Below are 22,278 nucleotides of genomic sequence, written 5' to 3'. Positions count from 1 at the left end.
AGTATATAGTATATATATATAATAGACATGTTCAACTTAACAACATAAATATTCTAAATGTGTATATATAGTATATATATATATATATAATAGACACGTTCAACTTAACAACATAAATATTCTAAATGTGTATATATAGTATATATATATATATATAATAGACATGTTCAACTGAACAACATAAATATTCTAAATGTGTATATATAGTATATATATATATATATAATAGACACGTTCAACTTAACAACATAAATATTCTAAATGTGTATATATAGTATATAGTATATATATATAATAGACATGTTCAACTGAACAACATAAATATTCTAAATGGAGCCCAGTTTATTTCCTGTTGCCGTGTTTGCTAATACAATAGCTGACAGGGAATAAACTAGGGTCCAAACTGTTGCCTAGCAACAGAATTGCAGTGAAACCACCGATAGTCTATTTGTTGTGTGGCAATCCAGAAATATATGAGTTCAAACATGGAAGTGAGACTGGGAGAGAGACTATTCTGTTGGGTTAATGATGAGGATGGAGAAACAGTTATGTCTCTGAAGAAATGGAGGCTTACTCACAAAGCTGCTCATAGCTGACATGGTACCAAACAAAACAGTCTTTTAATTTCCATTGCATGCATTGCAGAGTTTTGTAAGTTTAGATTGTTTGTTTCAAGGTTACAACCATAGAGGCTCAGGTGAAACGGTTGTCTACATGTAATGCGGTCGTGTTAGTACTGTATGCGCTCCCTGTACACTTCATCTGGCAATTGAACTGGCACAAAATGCAATAAATACACAAGGTCACTGAAGGCCACCTTTATTGCTAACTGTGCTGTTTGTCCACTGAAATGACGTTCAATAGATATAGTATGCATGCACTCCACACACCAGCGTGTGAAATAGTATGCATGCACTCCACACACCAGCATGTGATATAGTATGCATGCACTCCACACACCAGCATGTGATATAGTATGCATGCACTCCACACACCAGCATGTGATATAGTATGCATCATGCACTCCACACACCAGCGTGTGAAATAGTATGCATGCACTCCACACACCAGCATGTGATATAGTATGCATCATGCACTCCACACACCAGCATGTGATATAGTATGCATCATGCACTCCACACACCAGCATGTGATATAGTATGCACCATGCACTCCACACACCAGCATGTGATATAGTATGCATGCACTCCACACACCAGCGTGTGATATAGTATGCATGCACTCCACACACCAGCATGTGATATAGTATGCATCATGCACTCCACACACCAGCATGTGATATAGTATGCATCATGCACTCCACACACCAGCGTGTGATATAGTATCCATGCACTCCACACACCAGCATGTGATATAGTATGCATCATGCACTCCACACACCAGCATGTGATATAGTATGCATCATGCACTCCACACACCAGCGTGTGATATAGTATCCATGCACTCCACACACCAGCATGTGATATAGTATGCATCATGCACTCCACACACCAGCATGTGATATAGTATCCATGCACTCCACACACCAGCATGTGATATAGTATGCATGCACTCCACACACCAGCGTGTGATATAGTATGCATGCACTCCACACACCAGCATGTGATATAGTATCCATGCACTCCACACACCAGCATGTGATATAGTATGCATCATGCACTCCACACACCAGCATGTGATATAGTATCCATGCACTCCACACACCAGCATGTGATATAGTATGCATGCACTCCACACACCAGCATGTGATATAGTATCCATGCACTCCACACACCAGCATGTGATATAGTATGCATCATGCACTCCACACACCAGCATGTGATATAGTATGCACCATGCACTCCACACACCAGCGTGTGATATAGTATGCATCATGCACTCCACACACCAGCATGTGATATAGTATGCACCATGCACTCCACACACCAGCATGTGATATAGTATGCATCATGCACTCCACACACCAGCATGTGATATAGTATGCATCATGCACTCCACACACCAGCATGTGATATAGTATGCACCATGCACTCCACACACCAGCATGTGATATAGTATGCATCATGCACTCCACACACCAGCGTGTGATATAGTATGCATGCACTCCACACACCAGCGTGTGATATAGTATGCATCATGCACTCCACACACCAGCATGTGATATAGTATGCATGCACTCCACACACCAGCGTGTGATATAGTATGCATCATGCACTCCACACACCAGCATGTGATATAGTATGCATCATGCACTCCACACACCAGCATGTGATATAGTATGCATGCACTCCACACACCAGCGTGTGATATAGTATGCATCATGCACTCCACACACCAGCATGTGATATAGTATGCATGCACTCCACACACCAGCATGTGATATAGTATGCATGCACTCCACACACCAGCATGTGATATAGTATGCATGCACTCCACACACCAGCATGTGATATAGTATGCATCATGCACTCCACACACCAGCATGTGATATAGTATGCATGCACTCCACACACCAGCGTGTGATATAGTATGCATCATGCACTCCACACACCAGCATGTGATATAGTATGCATCATGCACTCCACACACCAGCATGTGATATAGTATGCATGCACTCCACACACCAGCATGTGATATAGTATGCATGCACTCCACACACCAGCGTGTGATATAGTATGCATCATGCACTCCACACACCAGCATGTGATATAGTATGCATGCACTCCACACACCAGCATGTGATATAGTATGCATCATGCACTCCACACACCAGCGTGTGATATAGTATGCATCATGCACTCCACACACCAGCATGTGATATAGTATGCATGCACTCCACACACCAGCGTGTGATATAGTATGCATCATGCACTCCACACACCAGCATGTGATATAGTATGCATCATGCACTCCACACACCAGCATGTGATATAGTATGCATGCACTCCACACACCAGCGTGTGATATAGTATGCATCATGCACTCCACACACCAGCATGTGATATAGTATGCATGCACTCCACACACCAGCATGTGATATAGTATGCATGCACTCCACACACCAGCGTGTGATATAGTATGCATCATGCACTCCACACACCAGCATGTGATATAGTATGCATGCACTCCACACACCAGCGTGTGATATAGTATGCATCATGCACTCCACACACCAGCATGTGATATAGTATGCATGCACTCCACACACCAGCATGTGATTTGGGAGAGCAGCACCTTCTCTCTGGCAGCTCCAGTCTTATACAGGAGTAGAAACATCTCAGAGGAGATGCAGGGTTAGGACTCCAGCAAAGAGGTGTGAGAGCTGAATGGATCAGAGGCAAACAACAATAGATTGTGTTGACATTAAAATGCTCTATACTAGATGGTATAGAGTCTATAGCGTAGGTAATGGAGAGGAAGGTCAAGCAGCGGAGTGCAGTAGGGAATAGATGGAGCAGGCAAATACATGGTTTGCTCAGTTTAAACAAGCGCCCCGATATACATAATTCAGTAGTTAGATCTTCAGAGGACCACCATGCACCTCTTCTGCTCAATATTCCATGTTAGTCATAAAGAGCCGCGGAGATCCAGAGGTTTTTACCCCGGCAAAGCCCTGTGCTTAATGTGTCCCCTGTGTGATGATCCAGGCCCACAGTTTACATCCGCTACTGCCATCTCCCACTGCTGATTCTGATTCTTCTGATTCTTCTTCTTCTGATTCTTCTGCTTCTTCTTCTTCTTCTTCTTCTTCTTCTTCTTCTTCTTCTTCTTCTTCTTCTTCTTCTTCTTCTTCTTCTGATTGAAAAAAAGGATCCCCATTAGCTGATGCTTGTGGCACCATCTAATCTTCCTGCGGTCCAAGATACAATACATCATAAGCATTATATACATATATACACCATCACATTTTGTGTAGCGTTTACATGTTATTCATCAGATACATAAACATCATATTATGTGTAATATTGAACACATTTGCACTTTGAGTTGTTACTTTAGCTGAGTAGCAAATAGTAAGGACAAAGTGACAGAATGTACTATACAAATTAGTGGAGCATTACACCATGTACATACAATTGTGAATATGGAAAACCTGGAATTGCACATAACCAAAAACTGGACTATTGATCATCTGCTAAGTAATACGTTCTTAAATGGTATTTGAAAGATGATTATTGATTAGATTATTATGATTTGATTGACGTATGTGATGGAGGCAGCTGTTACAGTGACTGACGGCACGATAGATGACGTTACTGCATCTGACACCTTGACTATGAATGAATTGGGGTTTGGTGGTCTAAATACTGTTGCTGAAGAACGTGACTGACTTAACAAAAGCAGGCTCTGCTTAAAGGAGAATTTCGGTTTTTTTGAACCTGGAGCCATTTCCTGGCATTAATTATGAATTGGCCACTCACCTAGCGATGTCTGCAGCGTTTCTGGGCGTCCTAGCGTTGTTTTGAGATCAATATCGTCCAAGTCAGTGTAAAATGGAGTTGATTTGGGGCCAAGTGGTAGCCTGTATTTCCTGCATCTAAATAGCTATTTTTCTTCCCGTTTTCGCCACATATCGCCGTAATCAGATCCGTCAACATCCAGCCGAGTGTTATTTCACCCCAGGCTGTTTCCTGGACTGCACAGGGATCAAATTACCTCAAACGTGATCTAGGTCACCAAGTCTCGTGAAGTCCCGCGATACTTTCCTGTCGACTGGCCAAATACAGGCAGGACGCTTTGCGGTCGTGGTTTTAGCGTAACCTATGTGGGGTTTGGCGTAACCTATGTGGGGTTTGGCATAACCTTCGTTATTTCGAATCCCACATAGGTTACGCCAAACCCCACATAGGTTACGCTAAAACCACGACCGCAAAGCGTCCTGCCTGTATTTGGCCAGTCGACAGGAAAGTATCGCGGGACTTCACGAGACTTGGTGACCTAGATCACGTTTGAGGTAATTTGATCCGTGTGCAGTCCAGGAAACAGCCTGGGGTGAAATAACACTCGGCTGGATGTTGACGGATCTGATTATGACGATATGTGGCGAAAACGGGAAGAAAAATAGCTATTTAGATGCAGGAAATACAGGCTACCACTTGGCCCCAAATCAACTCCATTTTACACTGACTTGGACGATATTGATCTCAAAACAACGCTAGGACGCCCAGAAACGCTGCAGACATCGCTAGGTGAGTGGCCAATTCATAATTAATGCCAGGAAATGGCTCCAGGTTCAAAAAAACCGAAATTCTCCTTTAAATGAGCTGCAGAAGCGTCATGTGTGGAAGAACCCACCTGTGCCTGTGAGATGATTCCAGAGAGGCTCATGGAGGGCAGTCACAGAGGCTATTGAAAGGTCCTGTTGATGATGAATAAGATGTTTGCTGCGGCATGGCTGGAGGGAATATATTCCACGTAGGGCTGTTCGATTTTGCCTAAAAATTTAATTGACGATTTCTTCTCTCAAAACTCGATTTTCGATTTTCGATTTCGATTTTTTTATACTATTATACTTCTCTAAAAATTGGTTGCCTTGCAGAGCTGTTTGTTTTTTGTTTTTGTTTGTATTTATAGAGAAACACATAAATACATGGTGTGATGGTGCACAGCAGTGCTTTATAGAGACACTGCAAAGCGCGTCATCATTCAGAAACCACGCCCAAGACGGGGGAAAACAGAACCCCCCCCCCCCCCCTCCAATCCTGGCGTTCTCCTATGTCGCGTGCATGGTTGCGTGTTGCACAAAAAGATCGTATATACGCAAGATGAACACTCCAACTTGCATCTTGACAGCTAGATCCACATTTTTCTTCTTGCCAATTCTCAATGGCTCCCTTGTTTTGCTCAGGAGTACAAAAAAACTTTAACTGGTGATTTTTTACATTTGTTGTCTGCGCAGCCCCACCACACAACAGCTTTTAGCTATGTTTAATTCAAAGAAAATGACGCTGGTGTGTGGAAATGAACGGAGCTTTTCCCCCGTGATGGGTGTGGCCTATTTCATGCAGTGTCTCTATAGAGAACTAAATGGTGTGATGGTGCACAGCAGTGCTTTTAACCTCCACATAAAACAGTGTGTGTGTGGGTGAGTTCTTTTCTATTTTTCTGCCGCAACTTGGCAGCTGAGTCTAACCTGTGGGCCATGCGATAGCCGAAATCACATCCGTGTCTCGTATACAGGTAATTGAAATTTGTCTGCCTCGGGTAGAGTATCAAACGTGTGTCTAAGTCTGCCTCTGTATGACCTCCAGTATAGTGTGTCTAAGTCTGCCTCTGTATGACCTCCAGTATAGTCTGCCTTTGAGATGTTGTGTCAATCTGGTTGAACTGGCAGGAGAAGGTCAGTGGGATATATCATCTCATGACTCCTGAGGGATTTACACCTGGGGGGACAGCCTTACATGGATGGATGTCTTTTGCTGTCAATGTACAGCTGCGGGGGATTAGACAGACCTTGGCAAAGATATATTCAAAATACCTTTGGATATTACAAGAATGGTGCCAGCATCACTGCTCAGAAGATTGAGCAGCTTCAAAACTGGCAGCAATGCATTTGAAATGAAGCGCCAGTATGTCAAGACTGTCATATTTTTGGATCACAATAATCTTGTGTCTATAGATATAATATTTATGATCTATTCAAAGAATCCAACATTGGTTGTTGGCAGCATTTTATTTTTTTCCAAATTCCATTTTTTTAAATTAAATTTAAATTTAGGGGTTAGCTTATTATAGGTTTAGGGGATCGCGTAAGGCTCCCACGCAAGACCCACCCCCTCTCAAAACACCTCAATCGAAAATGTAATAATTTCTCTAGGCCTATTTTACTTTATGAAATCATTTAGGTTACCGCAATAATTAGGTCTACTTTTGATTTTGATCATTAGGCCTACTTTTTATCAATTTCAGCAGGGTGTGAATGGGAAGGGGTGCTGCGGGGTGGGGGGTGGGAGGGGGGAGTTGGTGGGGGGGGGGATGGTGGTGGTCGGGGGGGGGGAGGAGGGATGGTGGTCGGGGGGGGGGGGGGAAGGGTGGGTGATCCAGTAGGGTGGGTGACGTGCTGGGGTTCTGTCGTTTCACCTCTTTGAAGTCTGTAGCAGCATGGAGGCCTTTCCACAGGTGTCTGGGGTTGTTGGTGTCCAGTTTTGACTCCAGCTGCCTTCCGTAGTCTCTCTGTGCTTTTTTAATAGCGGTCATATAATAGGGCATATTGTGCCTGCTTGTATTGATCTGGTGTGTCTGAACTGTAGGCGGTGGTCCTGGCGTGCAGGGCAGCCTTGACCTCGCTGTTGATCCAGGGTTTCTGGTTGGGCATTATTTTGACTTTCTTATTCTTCTTAGTATTGGGAATGTGTACTCCTTCACTTAGCTATGTTGGATGCTAACACATGTTTTTTTTCCCATGCATAGACATCACAGTAGAGTTTGTATAGATTGACTGTATATCCCATCCCAGCTGTTTGTATTCACCTTATTCACCACGCCCACTTTTTCTCTCTTCCGCGTTACACGCAACATATTTGTTCTTCTGGTTCAGAGCTAGTTGGCGGCCATTTTCAAAATAAAACGTCAGTATGAATGAAGTTTGGCAACATTCCGAAGCTACACTGCAGCCAACTTCAGTTACATGTTCATAACGTTACTGCTGCGAGGAGCCGATGGCTGTACCCGGTCGGCATTTAACGTTAGTTACAAAAGCACGTCGACAGTGTTTTCTCACTGCCAGTAGCCTAACTACAGTAGGGTTTGACAGATAGCTAGTCCGACCGGTGTCAGCACAGTCAGCGTTCCCAGTCCTCGCTGCTCGTTAAAGATTTCCAATAGGCGTTATTCTGATAAACTGGTCACATATATGTTAGGTTCTCACCCGAAAAATATTAAAACTTTAAAACAGTTTTGTTGTTTTTTTTTAGCTTGAAAACAGCTTTTTGGCAAGTCTAAATGACTGCGGTAGGCTTAATCTACTTCCGTGTTTAAAACCGGAAAGACGATTACGAAATGACGTCATGCAGAAGCGTCCTTGTATGGGCAAAGAATAAGGTGAATAGATTGACTGTATATCCCATCTGTTTGTATAGATTGACTGTATATCTATACCAGCTGTTTGCTGTTGCTGCCTGACTGGCTGAAGCAATCCTTGGGTGAGGCGCTATAAGCTCACTGTACGAGTCTGTTTCCCCTTGGAGCTGGTTTTGCCATGGCACATTTCACAGCTGATATACACACCTAATGCATAATGCACATAATAAACAGCCATCCATAGCATCATAATGCAGCGCATTGCATTCCAGTTGTGCCCGAAGCATCACCTCTATCATACAAATACATTTGGCCTTTTCCCATAGTTCTAGTTTTTGGCCCATATATTTATATTTGAGGTACTTGGTTGTTGCTCGTATCCAGTGAGATTGATAAGTGCTACGTGTTAAGATGAGCATTCATATACTGCTGCTGTTGATCATATAAAGAGCTGGCAGCAGACAGTAAACACACTGCTACAGTAGCATAGTGGATCAAATGGGTCATTTGTGACATCAGTTCTTGATACTACATACATACGTACATGAGTATTAGGGCTGTGAATCTTCACTTGCCTCACGATTCGATTCCATTACGATTCAGAGGGCTACGATTCGATTACGATTACGATTATCGATGCATCTTAAATCGATGCATCACTTTTTTCCCCCAATAGGCCTACATGATTTTTTTTTTCTCACTTTCTTTTTTCTCACTGTGTGGCTACTTTTAAAATAAAAGTGCATTTGGAATTGCATTGTATTATGATCCATAATTAAAATAAACAACTGCATGTACTTCCATTATATTTGATTATTATTATTATTATTAATTTATTTTTTATAATCGATTTTTGACATTTGAATCGATGCAGAATCGTGCACGTCCGCATCGCGATGCATCTTATAATCGATTATTTTTGACACCCCTAATGAGTATGCTTATTTTTGCGCCATTCAGATGTTATTAAGGTACAATGCACATCTCTCTTGCCCTTTAATGTTTAATTATTCTGTCAGAAATCATATTCAAACCATAACCCTGCTTCTTTCTGAAAAGATTAATTATTTGTGGCAGGCTTGTCAGTGCTTGTAAACATACAAGCTTACACTGGCCCACAGGAATTCTCCCTCTTGTTAACACCAAGTTCAGTCGCTACTCGCTAATATCTAACTGTTTGGGGGTGCTGGTGTGTGTGTGTGTGTGTGTGTGTGTGTGTGTGGGGGGGGGGGGGGGGGTATACTTCCGACAGGGTTTTGCTTCTTAACCCATTGATACCTGATGCAGCATTTGTGTACGTATCACTTTAAAGGGATACGCACACAAATGAGGGATATACACACAAATGCTGCATCAGGTATCAATGGGTTAAAGTAAAAAGGTGTGTGTGTGTGTGTGGGGGGGGGGGAGGGGGGGGGGTATACTTCAGACAGGGTTTGCTTCTTAAAGGAAAAACAGGGTGTGTGTGTGTGTGTGTGTGTGTGTGTGCGTGTGTGTGTGTGGGGGGGGGGTATACTTCAGACAGGGTTTGCTTCTTAAAGGAAAAACAGGGTGTGTGTGTGTGTGTGTGTGTGTGTGTGTGTGTGTGTGTGTGGGGGTGGGGGATACTTCAGACAGGGTTTGCTTCTTAAAGGAAAAACAGGGTGTGTGTGTGTGTGTGGCTCGGATTTACGCTTCAAAACTCATGAAAGTGGTCCTCACGTGTGAAGATTATGTCGCTGAACACTGGTTCGCATTTGAATAAGCTTGCGTTGCCCACAGACCTTATTTGAAGCATCGCGCCAAAAACCCATTAGAAAATCCCATAGGCAGAAACAGTGAAGAACCCGGAAGTCCGGGATTTCTGCGTTCCGACTACAAAAATACGTCATCCCTGCGGTACTCTATGCCAAGCTGTGTGTAACAGCTCTGGCTCACTGTATATATATATATATATATATATATATATATATATATATATATATATATATATATATGTATATATATATATATATATATATATATATATATATATGGGCACGGTTTACTGATCTGTGGGCACAGTTTACTGACCTGTGTGCACAGTTTACTGATCTGTAAACGTTTAGGTTTAGAAGTAAATTGTAAGAAAACCGTACCCACTGATTTCCACATCTTTTTCTACTTTTTTGTACCAGTAAGCCCTGGTGTTGAATATTCATTCATTCATTCATTCATTCTGCCAGCACAGAAATGTGCCAATTGTTTTCACTGTTCTTGTTATTGGACTAGTTTTACAGCGAAATACTGTAAGTGTATAATGTGCTGACTACAACAGAATTTATCTTTGCTTATAAAATGGCTCTCTCAAATCAAGCAATCTGATTGGTTCACAGCCATTGTATAAATCCAATAACCCACTCCAATAACCCATGGCCATGGGTTATTGAGTTGCCATGGCAACTCTCTTACTAAAAGCCTTTGGTTACCTCAAAAAAAACAAATGGCGGAGACAGCTGTCAGATCCTTGTGAATCGATCTTCGCTTATAACTTTACTAATACTTCGCAGAAAATTATGTTTTGTACAAGAATAAATGCGGGCTAATGTCTTCTTTGCAAAAAAAGGCTGTTAACCCCGCATTTAACCCCGCATTTAACCCTGTAACGTTAGTTGGTGTCGGGCTTTGCAGAAAGCACTCAGCTTCTCAGCAAGCGCTGAGAATGCAGTGCTGCGCTCGAGCTGCCTGTCGCGCTTTCCAGAAAGCTCTCAGCTTCTCAGCAAGCGCCAGGATTGGCCAATGTCAACTTCAGTCTCCAGAACGATCCAATCAAATCACCCGCACGTCTATCTTCTTGCTAGAGGTCCCGCCTTACAGTAGTGTTTCAACTGACTCTATCAGAATACCATGCCAATCGGACTTATAGTATTATTATTATATTTATATTATCATACTTGGAAACCGTTTTTCGAGCAGCGCTGATCAGTTGTTATCCCACTCGGCCTGCGGCCTCGTGGGATAACAACTGATCAGCGGGATATATTTGCCACAACACACTAGCTCTCATGCTATATTGCTTAATTATACCATGGTCTGGGTGAATACTCGATTCTGATTGGCTGCAGGGTGTTCATTAAAAAGTGATAATGTACAGTTGGTAAAGTCATTCAGTCAAATGGTCTGTTCACCATTCATATCAATGCGCCATAGTTTCAACAGTGGTATCAAGAGAGCTGTTTGAGTTAAGGGTTAATATGACAATTTTGGAAGTTGAGAAAAAAATGGAGTCGGTCAAAGTAACTATTTAAATCACCCCTGTGTGCTCAGTTTATCAAAAATAACTCTTATTTACAATTTAGATTTTCGTTTCGGAGATTTCTAACCTCGCGTCACCAGGCTCTTCTCGGCGAAAAAGAGGAGATTTCCCTCGGGGGCGAGCCCGGCGCGAGCCGGGCCTTTGACAGAGAGAGAGAGAGAGAGACAGAGACAGAGACAGAGACAGAGACAGAGACAACTCTCTCTGCATTTCACTTGAATCCATTCTCGTCACTTCCTGAAACTCTTCGCTCTTAAATGTTAATATACTTGGCCAATACGTATCTATCATACAAAATAAAGCAAGCAGCCAAACGGTAATGTCTTCATTTAATGTAGAACGCAAAACATCGTTAAACCTGCATTCCTGTGATGAAGTTAACGTTTGAGTCGGCTTTAAAACGGAGGGTGGTGCAGGTGGGAGGGACTATTTTATTTCATGGAAGACTGATTTACAGTATGAATAACAGACATTTAGCCATTTAGATTGCTTTATTTATTACACATGGAAATATAAATGACTGGTCTTATTGTTTTGTTGGCAAGGGACTTCGCGGAGGCAACCGGTTCACGCCTCTCGCGTCGTCCCTTAAAAAGTGATAATCTACACCTCGTCGTGCATTAACCCTTACTTTACCCTTTTCCTTAACCCTGTGGCGCCCTTTGTGAATGTTTGATGGCTTCAGGGGTTCAGCCAAACTATCTCAAGTGGAGCACGAGCCATACACAGTGTTTCATGTGCAGGTTTTGTTTTTCTAGTTAGATTTGGACCATGCATGACATATTGCCAATGCTACTGTATGCAGCAACATTTACTCTAAATAATATTAACGTTGTAGACAACGTGAGTAAATGCCACCATAAAGATATACAGTAAAGATCTCGTTAAAATCCAGATAAGTCACAATCAGATTTTTTTTTAAACCCATTTAAACCCCTGAAGTTGGAAGTTGAACCACATCGCTAATAAAAGCCTTCCTTGCAAAACCCTGCAACAATATATTTGTAGTGCACTATATAAAACTCTAGTCCTGATGTTAACTGGGTTATATAGTAGGGGTGGGGGAAAAAATCGATTCACCTAAGTATCGCGATTTTTAATGTCACGATTTTTTGGATCGATCTTTTATTCCAGAATCGATAATCGCAAATTAAAAAAAAAAAAAAAAAAAAAAAAAAAAAAAAAAATTTTTTTTTTTTTGGGTGCTTGCAGTCAGGCCACTCACTGAACAGCAGGCCAGGCGCCGCCTACTGGTTTACTAGTGGTTTTATTACTTTATTAGTTAGTCTGAAGTAATAATTACACTTCAGGGTTAAAGTGGGTGCATCTCATTGTAAAATTGGACCCAAATCTGGCTTCAAACGGCCCAAATTTCACGCGCGTTGGCCCATATCGGCCTGGCCTGCTTGGTATCTAATGCCCGGCCTGAATTATGATCCCAGTCCGCCCCTGTTTTTAACTATATCGCCCAGCCCTACTCATGATATATAATATACAGTCTCTAGTGTATGATTCAACTTTTCCCATGTTCTAATCTAGTGTAAAAAAGCAAACAAACTGAAAAAAGAAAAGAAAAAAATAAACAAAAATCGCAATAAATCGTAATATCGAATCGCAATAATCGTAGAATCGCAATAATCGTGAATCGCAATATATATCGAATCGGCACCAAAGTATCGTGATAGTATCGAATCGGGAGATAAGTGAATCGGCACAGCCCTATTATATAGTAGATTTCAGTTTGCTAGATAACCATATATTTCATTTTCACAGTTGCAGCCCTATTTTTTAATGGGGCTGAGACCCATAAGTGTGTTCTTACTATGTACTGCAGCTTACTTTACCCCGGAGCTGCACTTCATCATAAGGCACTCTCTTACTTATAATGAGCCTTTGGCGAATAGGGTTTCATAGCCAAAACACAGTCATTTCTATATCTTTTTATACGTGCAGGGTGTGTGTGTGCATTATATATATTATATTTATAGGTGCAGGGTATGTGTGTGTGCATTATTCTAACAACAACATATGCATAATGGCTGCCACAGAATGTGTCAAGGGGCGAGACAGGAACACTGACAGATTGCAGTAATACATCTGAGCTGTAACGAGAGAGAGAGAGAGAGAGAGAGAGAGAGAGAGAGAGAGAGAGAGAGAGAGAGAGAGAGAGAGAGAGAGAGAGAGAGAGAGAGAGAGAGAGACTATATAGACCAAGAGAGGGACGAGTCAAGTATGAGAGAGCGCTAGATGGAGCTTGGCTCCGTTTGAAGGTCTCTGTTAAAAGGAGTTTGTGAGATTGAGAGAGACAGTGTGATGATAAAAACCTTGACCTCCTGGGACTGAGTGTTGACTCATCATCAGTGGTGATCAGTGGAGAGTACGATATGCCTGCAGCCTGGGGCCATCCTGATTACATCCAGTACATCCCACAGACAGGAACAGTGTGCACTGCATATACACCGCAGTCATGGGCCTCATTTAACAAGTGCTATTTTTCTGCACATTTGTTCGTAAATCCCTCGTATGCATGCGTATACATAGAAATTAGGATTTATCAAAGTTTCTAGGTGCTAAAATGCTGCAACGTTCCAAATAATCTGAACTTGGAGGGAAGGGAGAAGTGGGGGAGAGATTATTGTTTTGTTGCCGGCAATGCACTTGTGTATTGTACAGTATATCTGGTCGTATACCAACCTGGTAGTGGTGAGACAGAAGGGTAGATCTCGTGCAACCTGGACTTTGAATAATGAAGACGATGAGTGACCTTAAATTGGATCAGTTGGTGTCTGCTGTTAATTGAGCAGAGCTGGACTATATATAATTTCAGACAAGTCAACATCAAGTTCCTCCTGCCACGCCTCCCTGATCCTTTCAGTAGGGGCCCTGATACAGTCATCAAACAGACACACAAATCTAGAGATAAGATGCCTGAATTGAGGGAGGATTAACATCACATTAAAAAAAAACATGTTCATTTGGGAGAACTACAAAATCACGAATCTTGGATCGAACATAGGTTCCTGACTTGTAGATATCTGAGCCAGTGCGTGTTGGGCAACTCAAATGTCCTCCTCAAAGCGGAGGCTCTGTGCGGCGAGCACGGCGCTCCGCACAAGCTCTGCGGAGGGACTGCACGGAGCTCCGCGCTCCTCTCAAAAAATTTAACTCCGCGGAGCCCGCCGCGAGCTCGTGCAGTCAATTCCGAGGCTATGATTGTCTAATGTTTGCTATGGTTTGTATAGGGAAGAAGCCTCCACAAGCTGACCAAGTGAAATCAGTGCAAAATGAACGGGTTTGAGCATCGCCACATGAGTGAGGGAGCAACATGATCCTTTCCTCACAGTCATGAGGGAGCCCATTTTAGAGTGGATAGCCTACATGTCAATAAAAACGATTTGAGATCGAAAAAATGTAATGCAAAGCACAAAAACAAGAAGACAACAAACTTACTTGCTAAAAACAAACTGAAAATAGCCTACAATTGCACTAGGATTGATTATTCGCCGATATAAATCAGGATCACACATGGAAGAACTGATGTGACATTTGCATTCTCGCTAAAAACACAATGAGAGCCTGAAGGGGATTCTTATTTATTATTATTAAACCTTTATTTAACCAGGTGAGTCCCGTTGAGATGACAATATCTCTTTTTCGAGGGAGCCCTGGCCAAGATAGCAGCAATAGTTTCAACAACACACGCAATCAAATATTAAAAAGCACATAGGTCAAAGCATACAGTGACAAACTGCAGACTCAAAAGCCTAAAAGGCAGACAGGAACACACAAACAGCACATAAGGAAACATTAAAACACATAAGTCAAAACATGAAACAAAGCACAATAAAACAAAACTAAAAGTAGCTAAAAGTAGCAGCTCGCAGAATCCTATGACTAGAGTTAGAAGGAGACGGGCCTACCTTTGGAAGCACTCACAACCTCCATTTGAATCTATCAAACCCTTCACTAGATTTTTAAAAGTGCTAATGGGGACCAGCTCAGCTAGCTTCAAGTCTCTCTGCAAGTGGTTCCAAGCATGGACCTATTATAAGATGGACTGGGCATCAGACTGGTTCAGTGAAGCCGCTGCATGTTAGATCGCCGCTCTGGCGGCTGAATCCAGTATTAGGTCACAAGGCCCGCCTCCCCATGTTAGTGGATGGGAAAATCAAAACCGAAATAATCACAGTATACGTCAGATAATTTTTTTCCAAAGGTGGTTTGTATCATTTTAGATAGTCATTATCATGCTAATGCCTGTGCAAGTGCTCATTTTTCTGATCAGTTTGTTTTTAAGTAGTTATTTGACATATAAAAAGGGATAAAAATGGATGATTGACAGCTGTGGCAGCCAGTCTCAAGCCGTCATTGGCTGGACAGGCTCTTCACAGTATAGATCTATCGCATAGACAAGACACGCGGCTTCATCGTTATAACGCTGCCTGGAGGTCGGGTGGCTCTGGGTGTGCGGGGCCAGGAGATGGGCTCTTAGCCTGGGTAGTGCAGGCCTGGAGGTCGGGGTGGCTCATGGGTTGGCTGTGCTGGCTACCAGACATATCAATGGAGTGCAATAAAAATAACTTTGTTTTGAGAAAGGTGCGCGAGGAATTAACGTTGGTTGGCGACTGAAGTAAGTTCAGAAAATGTGTTTTACGATGTGTGTTACTCCAGCTACGTTATGGGTACACAATGGGTTTAACATGCAGGCTAGCAATGGCGTTAGCCGCTGTTTTTCATTATTTATCGGCTTAATATTACTATAACTTAACAACCGATAACGATAGCTGGAATAACACAATAATACACATATTTTCAGAACTGACCAGGTTGTCCAACTGACAGGAAATGTGTTTTATAACGTTAACTCCCGTCCCGGGTATAAAATGAGGCCTAGTAGTACACAAGCAGCGTTAGCTCATCGCTAACGGATTAGCATCACATACAAACAGACGTTTTATTTTTTGTAGGCTATTAAAGCAACAAACGTTTTTATATGCATATCTGGGGGAAATGCTTTGACTGTGGGGATGTTCGTTGTTCACAAGCTCCTCTCTTAGTAACGATATACCAGGCAATAGACCAGGCAGCCTGGCTCACGGCTAGGCTAACGTTAGGTTGGCCTGCCTACACACACTACCAGGCGGGTACAACAACGTAGCCTCACGGTTAGATTAAACCAACATTTGCGCCAAAAGAAATGTAATCATAAAGTTAATCAAAATGCCACGGAAACAGGCTAATCAACACAGAGCTGTTCATCCGAGAATTTCCCCCAGTGAGGCTGAGCCAAGCAGCCCTGGCTCCTCTTGCGGGCTGAGAGCAGCCCGGAGGTCTGGCTGATACAACTCTCCGACAACGGCTGCAGTACCCACAACACTACCAGCAAACAACGTTGCGTAAAGCGTCAAGGTTAGAATTGTAAAACCAACATTTGCTCCAAAAGGAATTAAATCATAAAGTTAATCAAAATGCCATGAAAACATTAGGCTAGCTTAAACACAGCAATGAGGCAGACCAGTGAGGCTGAGTGAGTGTGGCCTGCCTCCACTTCCGGCCCGCGCTGAGAGCACTCAGCAGGCAGCAGCCTGGAGGTCTAAAATCTCCGACAACCAAAATCAGATTTTCGTACAGGCGTCATTTTGATAAACTGATCTCATAGTGGGAATCTTCCTGGTTACTTTTGGCGAGACAAACAATATTACAACTTAAAGTGTAATATTTACAGAGCTAGACTGTATATAAATACACAACGCACTGTGCGCATTCTAGAAACAGCAGCTCTACATAAGAAAGTTCAGAGGGGCGGGGAGCTCACAGAGGTTCTCAATCAATGGAGCTACTGCGCAGACTCTGGTTCACTGATCTGGCCGGATTTTGGCTTCAAAAAACATACAGGGAGGAGATAGGGACACTCCCTCCATTCATATTATAACTCAATGGTTCCAAGCTGCAGGGGCAGAGAACATAAAGGCCTGCTTGGTTCCAAGCTGCAGGGGCAGAGAACATAAAGGCCTGCTTGGTTCCAAGCTGCAGGGGCAGAGAACATAAAGGCCTGCTTGGTTCCAAGCTGCAGGGGCAGAGAACATAAAGGCCTGCTTGGTTCCAAGCTGCAGGGGCAGAGAACATAAAGGCCTGCTTGGTTCCAAGCTGCAGGGGCAGAGAACATAAAGGCCTGCTTGCCAAGCTCAGTGCCAACCTTGGGGACGGACAGTAAGAGGGTGTCACTTGAGCGCACACAGTAATTACTAGTTTTTGTGGTGATATACCTACAAAGGTAAGAGGGAAGCAGACCAAGGATGGACTTGTAGATAAAAGTGTACCAGTGAGTAAGTCTCCGCTCTCTGCAGACACTGCACTCCTACCGCATTTACCATAAAAGGATGTGCCTCTGCGGAGAGAACGGTCTTGCAGTGAACACCGCGGACACCGGACACTCCGCAGTCAGTATAAATTTGCTTTCAGAAGATCAAAGGATGTGAAATGACCATCTGTGTATAGGTATCTGATGGAAACCAGACCCTTCTACGGATAGGACCTTTAAGTGTTGTTTTCTATTTGTTTGTACTTTTGGGAGTCATAGAGGATTCAACAATGTGCAGTTAAATTTTTGAGTATGATGCAATTCTGGGTAGCCATTGTGTCTGTAGGCAGGCTACAATGGCTTTTAGTGGTTGTCACATTAGGCCCTCGAAGTGTAAGAGTCAAGAAGCAAAGATGATGAAAGAGACCAGAGCCAAATGTAAACAAGCAGTAAAAAAGAAGCAATGCAGCGAAAATGTGGGAGAAAAACAAGCCAATCACACATCATCTCCTCCAGCCCCCTCTCCTCTCCTCTCCTCTCCTCTCCTCTCCTCTCCTCTCCTCTCCTCTCCTCTCCTCTCCTCTCCTCTCCTCTCCTCTCCTCTCCTCTCCTCTCCTCTCCTCTCTCCTCTCCTCTCCTCTCCTCTCCTCCCCCCTCCTCTCTCCTCTCCTCTCCTCTCCTCTCCTCTCCTCTCCTCCCTGCCTCCTCTCTCTTGAAGTGCCCAGTCCTTCTCTCAATCCATAGAGGAGAGTTCTTCACCAATATGGAGGCCTGATGGACTGTACTCAGCCTGTGCCAAGGCGCAGCCACACTCCCTGCTGCCAAACAGCCTGATGCAATTTCACTGTGATAATAGGTCATTAAAAATATATGTGTCTGTGCTGTCATACAAATCCCTCTGGTTTCTGTAAATGAGGTTTGTGTGTGCTGTCACAGGCCTGGCTCTCAGAAGGCCTGTGTGTGCTGTCACAGGCCTGGCTCTCAGAAGGCCTGTGTGTGCTGTCACAGGCCTGGGTCTCAGAAGGCCTGTGTGTGCTGTCACAGGCCTGGCTCTCAGAAGGCCTGTGTGTGCTGTCACAGGCCTGGCTCTCAGAAGGCCTGTGTGTGCTGTCACAGGCCTGGGTCTCAGAAGGCCTGTGTGTGCTGTCACAGGCCTGGGTCTCAGAAGGCCTGTGTGTGCTGTCACAGGCCTGGCTCTCAGAAGGCCGGTCCCGCCCAAAAGCAAAGACCACAGGTAGCTCTTCCATCATTCATCAGCAGAAGGGCAAACATATGCTGGCATTTTCCCTTACCTTTAGCTATTGCCTCTGCTATGTTCTCAGTGTCTTTCCTACCTTTAGCTATTGCCTCTGCTATGTTCTCAGTGTCTTTCCTTACCTTTAGCTATTGCCTCTGCTATGTTCTCAGTGTCTTTCCTTACCTTTAGCTGTTGCCTCTGCTATGTTCTCAGTGTCTTTCATACCTTTAGCTGTTGCCTCTGCTATGTTCTCAGTGTCTTTCCTACCTTTAGCTATTGCCTCTGCTATGTTCTCAGTGTCTTTCCTTACCTTTAGCTATTGCCTCTATGTTCTCAGTGTCTTTCCTTACCTTTAGCTATTGCCTCTGCTATGTTCTCAGTGTATTTCCTTACCTTTAGCTATTGCCTTTGCTATGTTCTCAGTGTCTTTCCTACCTTTAGCTATTGCCTCTGCTATGTTCTCAGTGTCTTTCATACCTTTAGCTATTGCCTTTGCTATGTTCTCAGTGTCTTTCCTTACCTTTAGCTATTGCCTCTGCTATGTTCTCAGTGTATTTCCTTACCTTTAGCTATTGCCTCTGCTATGTTCTCAGTGTATTTCCTTACCTTTAGCTATTGCCTCTGCTATGTTCTCAGTGTCTTTCATACCTTTAGCTATTGCCTTTGCTATGTTCTCAGTGTCTTTCCTTACCTTTAGCTATTGCCTCTGCTATGTTCTCAGTGTATTTCCTTACCTTTAGCTATTGCCTTTGCTATGTTCTCAGTGTATTTCCTTACCTTTAGCTATTGCCTCTGCTATGTTCTCAGTGTATTTCCTTACCTTTAGCTGTTGCCTCTGCTATGTTCTCAGTGTCTTTCATACCTTTAGCTATTGCCTCTGCTATGTTCTCAGTGTATTTCCTTACCTTTAGCTGTTGCCTCTGCTATGTTCTCAGTGTCTTTCATACCTTTAGCTATTGCCTCTGCTATGTTCTCAGTGTCTTTCATACCTTTAGCTATTGCCTTTGCTATGTTCTCAGTGTCTTTCCTTACCTTTAGCTATTGCCTCTGCTATGTTCTCAGTGTCTTTCCTTACCTTTAGCTATTGCCTATGCTATGTTCTCAGTGTCTTTCATACCTTTAGCTGTTGCCTCTGCTATGTTCTCAGTGTATTTCCTTACCTTTAGCTGTTGCCTCTGCTATGTTCTCAGTGTCTTTCATACCTTTAGCTGTTGCCTCTGCTATGTTCTCAGTGTCTTTCCTTACCTTTAGCTGTTGCCTCTGCTATGTTCTCAGTGTCTTTCATACCTTTAGCTATTGCCTCTGCTATGTTCTCAGTGTCTTTCCTTACCTTTAGCTGTTGCCTCTGCTATGTTCTCAGTGTCTTTCATACCTTTAGCTATTGCCTCTGCTATGTTCTCAGTGTCTTTCCTTACCTTTAGCTGGTGCCTCTATGTTCTCAGTGTCTTTCCTTACCTTTAGCTGTTGCCTCTGCTATGTTCTCAGTGTCTTTCATACCTTTTCAGATGGGCCTTGTCTAGGGGTGGGAATCACCAGATGCCCACGATACGATACTAAAACGATACTTGAGTCACGATACGATAGTATTGCGATATCGCCGATATTGCGATATATTGAATATTGCGATATTTCGATATATTGTCACTCCTAACTCGTTCCTACCTTTTCCTTGACCTCACCGGAAGTAAAACATGCAGTGTTTTTTTGTTTTGTTTTGGCCCCACATGTAGGCTACATTATTAAGCTTCTCTGGACTCAATACGCCACTGCAGGCGCGGACTGCACCATCAGGCGCTTCGGGCAGATGCCCGGTGGCCTGGCATAGCATGGCCTGCAAAAAAAAAAAAAAAATTGCAATATCGATACTTGGCGTCCAAATATCGATACAATATTGTCAGGCAAAATATCGCGATACTATGGTGTATCGATTTTCCCCCCACCCCCCTTGTGCATATTTTGCATCAAGGCACATGATGTAGCTAATGCAGTGGCTCTGGGCTAAAACGAGCCTTAAGTTACATTAGCAGCACTGCTTTCTATTCCCAGCATGTGTGCTCTTCCCAGCACGGCTCAGTAATAGTTGACCTGGCTGGCTGTGGACCAGTTGCAGCTTCTATCAGTGTTCAGTTTCTGTAGCTTGATTCAGACCTGAAATCGTTTGAGTCCAGTGAAGCTCACGCCAATGGGAAACTGTAGTGATAGGAGAGCAACGTGGTTATTAGCACATAAGCAAAGCAGGGGTGGGGAGGGGGAGATCATTGGTTGCTCTGTCATAATGTTATTACCACTGTCAACCATCTTATTCTGTCTCGTCAAACCTCTCTCGTAACGGACAAGCCCGTCTTTTATTGTCACACGAACACCACAACACATGCATGCGGCCACAACACACTCATGCTGACGGTGGCCGGTGAAAAGTGTCCTCTGCATTTAACCCATCCAGGCATGTCCTTTCCTCCGAGGGGCAGGCCAGGAGCAGTGGTCGCTTTCTCGTACAGCGCCCGGAGACCAACTTCGGATGTTGTCGTCACTGGTCGGATGACGATGACGATCTGATCTTCTGCATGTTTTTAGTGGGGGGGTTATATACGGAGGAACCCCCTGGGGGAGCACTGGGGGAACATACAAACTCCACACAGAGAGAAAGGCCCTTACGACGAGATACCCCACCTGGGCAGTAGGCACTGAAGATATGGGGGGGAACACAACCACAGCGCCCACAGTGTCCCAGGCGAGAATCGAACTCGAACCTGACGTTGTACCCAAGTTTATTCGATCCAACGTCACACAGTGTGGCCTCAATTAACTTATAAGATTGCTAAAGTCTTACAGTCTGTAGGCGGCTTAACACGTTCACTGCCAATGACGAGTTGATACGTCAAAAAAAAAAAAAAAAATTGACGGTCAGATGTGCATCTAACCCTTTTACATCTTCTATATAAATATGGGAGCCACCGAACGTGTACAACCCATTCCACCGACCCACTAAGTGGCGACAGTGCTCTCCAGACTAGAAAAAGCCGAGCCAAAACTGCAGGGGAACGCGCGATGAAACCATTCTCATACTGTAAAATGGATTGGCGAAAACGCTTTCGTTTTCGCGCTGGTTGCTGGCGGTGGGGGATTGCAAATTTGCATAATAGATTATGGGTGCAACACACTTTGAAACACGCAGCATAAATAAGACCAGAATCGCAAAAGCTTCATCAAAGCTCTCAACCGAAACCCCAAGAAACGAGCGAGCCCATCCAGACTTGCCCAGCGGCCGCCAGCAGACAGGAGCAGCAGCAGCAGCAGCAGAAACTCGCTTGTGACACGCCCGCTGCAGCCAAGAAGAACACACACGGAGGGAGGAGTTTGAAGGAGAGGGGGGTTTCCTGCTGTTATGGAGGAAATTACTGTTCAAAACTATTGTTTAGATGTCTG

At 43.6% G+C, this 22,278-nt stretch overlaps 1 protein-coding gene across 1 annotated transcript in view; it reads left to right on the top strand.

Moving 5' to 3' along the window:
- LOC310800114 (CUB and sushi domain-containing protein 3-like) overlaps positions 1 to 22,278 on the top strand; it is a gene marked incomplete at both ends in the record, with an annotated part of 662,783 nt that overhangs the window by 416,648 nt on the left and 223,857 nt on the right. The window lies entirely within an intron of this gene.

This window comes from Poromitra crassiceps (genome assembly GCF_964638095.1).
Source record: "Poromitra crassiceps genome assembly, chromosome: 29".
Lineage (NCBI taxonomy): Eukaryota > Metazoa > Chordata > Actinopteri > Beryciformes > Melamphaidae > Poromitra > Poromitra crassiceps.
Note: the sequence above shows the minus strand (reverse complement) of the source record. Positions and strands in the feature narration are given on the sequence as shown.